The sequence below is a fragment of the Cervus elaphus genome, chromosome 12, assembly GCF_910594005.1.
Source record: "Cervus elaphus chromosome 12, mCerEla1.1, whole genome shotgun sequence".
NCBI classification, from domain to species: domain Eukaryota; kingdom Metazoa; phylum Chordata; class Mammalia; order Artiodactyla; family Cervidae; genus Cervus; species Cervus elaphus.
In genome coordinates this window covers 82,818,220-82,822,638 of record NC_057826.1, presented here as the reverse complement: position 1 = coordinate 82,822,638, position 4,419 = coordinate 82,818,220, and the positions used below count along the sequence as shown (strand labels likewise).

At 50.8% G+C, this 4,419-nt stretch overlaps 1 long non-coding RNA gene across 3 annotated transcripts; it reads left to right on the top strand.

Moving 5' to 3' along the window:
* Positions 1-1,160: 1,160 nt before the first annotated feature.
* On the top strand, positions 1,161-3,882 carry LOC122705489. Of its 3 annotated transcripts, none has more exons than XR_006344115.1 (3): positions 1,161-1,349; positions 1,590-1,736; positions 2,894-3,882. It is a non-coding gene; the product is annotated as an uncharacterized LOC122705489 (long non-coding RNA). The 3 variants fall into 3 exon arrangements; XR_006344114.1 differs by having other exon boundaries at positions 1,587-1,736; XR_006344113.1 differs by lacking the exon at positions 1,161-1,349 and having other exon boundaries at positions 1,357-1,736.
* Positions 3,883-4,419: the final 537 nt, after the last annotated feature.

Below are 4,419 nucleotides of genomic sequence, written 5' to 3'. Positions count from 1 at the left end.
AGGTTACTTAACCTCTCTGAGACTTAGCCTCTTTCCTCACCTGTAAAAGGGAGGAATGTGTGGATGATGTGTGGATTAACCATGGTGATGTCCAGACAGTTCTAAGCACAGAAGTGAGTGGCCTCCAGCAGAGCTTGGTAAATTTTGGCTACAATTATAAGCTGTTTTAAAAGCACTTGGCATGGAGTAAATACTCCACAAATAAGCACCATACAAGTGTAAATAATTATTAATTATTATGATGACTAATCATCATTATTGTTGATGATAAACGTGAGAACTGCTACCCAAATACCAGCTCCCCCACTCAATCTGTCTGCAGTTTTCACTCCTCAGCAACAAAGAAATATTCTGAGACCCAGAGCAATTGCCGGTTCCATGTAGGCAGACAGGGAGCACAGACTCTGCCTCAGTCCCACCCCCCCCAACTCCCCCTCCCCTCCCCCCCCCCCCCCCCCCCCCCCCAGCAGCACAGCAGGGTCTGGTCTCACCCAGGCAGGTGATGTTCAACCAAAGGCATCCATCTGGTTGTGCATCTACTTAGCTCCTCTGCCACTGCATTGTTAAATATTTTGGATAGCACCTAAACAGAGTACCTCTTTGCAATTCCTTGAGCCCTGACTCATGTGCAACAAGGCAGACCTGCATACAGAAAGTGAACGGAGGAAATCCTGGTCCAGTTCCCGAAACCTGTGCTTCTGAGATGAGGCTGGTAGGCAAGGAACAGACTCTCCTGAGCATGCAGATCTCAGCCGCGTACTGAAGAATCGGAGCAAGGCCTACAGAGGTGCCTAAGTCAGCACCCCGCATAGCAGAAACTCAATAAACACATGGATGACTGGATAGTCGGATGGATGGATGGATGGATGGATAAGTGAGAGTGAGTATATTAATCACGTCTTTTTCCCCCCCTGACTTTCTGATGCTTTGACATCTGGGGCTTTGCTGACCCTGAAGAGTCTGCAGCTCCCAAGGCTAGTAAACTCTGAGATGGTAAACACACCCTTCATATGCAAACCAACTAGTCCTCATTCCACCCATCCCCTTACCCTGCCCCCCAACTACCTCTTTTATCAGGCTTTCAGTCTTTAGGTCACTACCCACTTTCCCTCCTCACCCCAGGGGCCAGGTACTGGGTTATTAGGGTCAGTCCCTGCACCCCAGAGCACTGCTGAAATCATTCTAACTAGCAAATCCTAAACCTGCTTAGCTTGCCTCATCTCTTCCTTCCCTTGGAAACCGCAGTAAAGACTCTCGCCCACATTTTCCCCTGCCTCCTGCCTCCTGATCTACCCTGGTACTTCCCCACATAGCCCCTTGTGGCATGGCCTGCCCTCCTCTGGGGAACTGTGAGTAATAAACTATCTTTTCAGCAGCAGTCATCTTCTGATCTGCTGGCTTTACCATACCTGAATAATAATAAAACCTACATTTTAAAACAGGAGGGGGAAGGATAGAGGGAAGGAAGGGAGGAGAGAAGGAAGGATGGAAGGAGGAAGGGAGGAAGGGGAGGAAGAAATTAACCTGTTAATTTCAAGTTTCTGTAGGAATGATCTGATCCAAAACTTTGCTCTATGCTTTGAAAGAAGCAGCTTCCTCCTAGCAGATTCTGGATGTGTTTGAAAGAATGATCCTCCACAGTGCCATAGGCCAGCAGTTACAACACTCTACCTTTGGGGACACACAGGCTTGGCTTTGAATCATGACACTGCCTTTCACTGGCTATGAGACCTCAGGTAACTGACTTGACCTCTCTTGATTCATTTCCCCAACTATTATATATATATTATATACATATATATGAAATAACCATGCACCATCTCACTGCAGCATCAAAAAACTTGGAAGGTAGGTACCTTCCGGTACCTTCCAGTAGATAGCTACCTTCCAGTACCCAGTATCCAGCTTAGAGTACACATTCCACAAATGATGACTATTATTACTTGGCCATTCTACAGTCCCGCACCCCGAGTGCTATCTGGTAGCAAGACTGTTATCGAAATGTCATCTTCACCCAGAAATTCCTATTTGGGTCTCTCAGTTTTGGCGTCCCAGAGAGGTGTCTTAAACTCCCTGCCCAGTCCCTGGCCCGGAGTTTGGGTTCAGCAGACAGAAGGCTTGCTGCGCTTAGTCAAGGAACTAGAGGGGCCCTGCATCCCACCCTGTGCTTCCATTTTCTCAGCCCTGGGGTCACACTGACCCCCTTCCTGTAGAGACGCTGTTTGGCTTCCCCTGCTGATTTCAAAGTGAGGAGCAGGAGGACCTTTAAACTGGAATAGCATTTCCACTTTCCCATCTCCCCCGCACACCATCACTCAGTAAAAATAGCTAATTTTAAAATGGCTGCTCTTATGATGGACGAGATTAATGGATCTTGAAGAGCAGCCAGTATACCAACTGCTCCTGCAGCCATGATGAAAGCTAATAATGTAGAAAATTCTGCCAATTCCTTTAATTCATGAATATTTAAGCCTGTGAAAAATCTGTCAGATTATATCATTTTTTTCTGGTGATTTTCCGCCTAAGTACATTCGTGGCGGCCTGCCAGTTGCTCAAGAAACTTCAGCGGGAGCAAAATTGTTCTTGTTGTTGTTGTTGTTACCACGGGTTGTCGTCTTCCTGCTGAAATGGTCCCCCCTCCCCATCCCAGGATGGAATCAGGTTCACTGACAAAGCCAAAGGCAACCCCTAGGACTTTACCTCAACAGGCATAGATTCTTCTAACCCAACCTTTGAGATCAGAGCCCACGGTTTTCAAACTGTGTTCCACGGTACCCAGGGGTTCCTCCATGGTCCCCAAGGGATGCCTGGGAGGGGTTGGGCCAGAGATGTTAGGTGGATGGAGTTGTGGGATGCAAGCTCCACCTCCATCCAGCAGTTCTGCTTTCTGCAGCAAGGTTCCACCTAACATTTCCCTGGGAAGACATTTAAACGGAGTTTGGAAGCCACCTTGGAGCCCATCCCCCACCTCGCGAAATAACAGATGGAGAAAGTGAGGCCCCACAAGGGTAAGCAGTTTGTCCATGTCACCACGTACATGAACGGCGGCCTCTGAACTGCCGCCAGGGTCCCCAGTTCCAAGCCAGCTCGCGCTCCTTTCCAGCACATTCTGGCCGACCTCTCGATGGCCCAGCACAGCCTGGGTGGGGGAAGCAGGAAGCCGCCGGGCTCAGATGGGACGGCCGCCGCTCCCCGGCCAGGGTGGACAGGCCTCTCTCGGAAGCCAAGCTGTTTCCTCGCAGAGACAAGAGACAGACAATGAGCGTGGTTAGCAGCTTGGGAGGGAGGGGCGGCCCACTTCAGAGATGATTATCATGTGGGGACTTGGCTGGAGGAAGGAGCGAGCTGCTTTTTATAGGAACTCCAGTTCCTCGTTTTGTTCCCCTCGGGTGATTCTCCAAAGAAAGCCGACTCGAGTCAGCTGGCAGCGGCAGGGCGAGGCCGAGGCGGCCCGGCTGCGATGGCCCTGGTTCAGCACTTGCCCCAGCTGGTCACGTCCTCACCGGGGCGGCCCGCACTCTGCCAGGAGCCCAGGTCAGCCCCCATCCAAAATCAACAAGTCTTTTGTGCTTCTCCTTTAGACACGGTGTAATTACAGCAAACATGCATTGGCGGTGAGCAGCAATCATGAGACAACTGTTGAGGATTTCAGATGCGCTTGGCGGCGGCTCCTGGAGCGCAGTGCGAGGAACCGCAGCTCCAGTTGGCCCGTGCTGGCCCGAAAACAAGGGATTTGCAGAAGTCGGGAGCGGTGTGTTGGCACGGTGTCCACGCCATGTCGTTCATCAACTATTTCCTTGATAGCGGGTTGCGTCTTACCACCAAGCCAACCGACTGACTCATGAGTCAGTGACTTAAAAAATAAATAAATACTTGAGGCCAGCTGTGCCCGCCGCGCAAAACCCGTCAGGCTGCAGACAAAGTGGGCCCCTGCCACTTTCCCGGGTGGTTTTGTTTTTCCTCTTTTTGTCTTCTTGTTTGAAAACTGTGAAAGTGAAACCGCACACCTCCCCCTGAAAGCTGCTGTGTTCCCACGGCTGGAGGAGGTGGGTGGGGGCGAGGTCTCCCGGTAGCATCGCATTGCCCTTCTGCAGGCCCCAGGGTCCAGCCACCCGGCTGGCTCTGAGCAAAGCCCTGCACAGGGAAGTGGCCAAAACCCATTGTTAGGTGCTACCACACATGGCCAAGAACCCACCCAGGTGTGACTAGATTCATCCTCTCAACAGATGATGAGGAAAATAGTGATATGTGTGGAACGTGTGTTAGTCACTCAGCCACGTCTGACTCTTTATGACTCTTTATGAGCCCTCCAGGCTCCTCTTTCTGTGGGATTTTCCTGGCAAAAATACTGGAGTGGGTAGCCATTCCCTTCTCCAGGGGATCTTGCCGACCCAGGGATCGAACCCGGTTCTCCTGCTT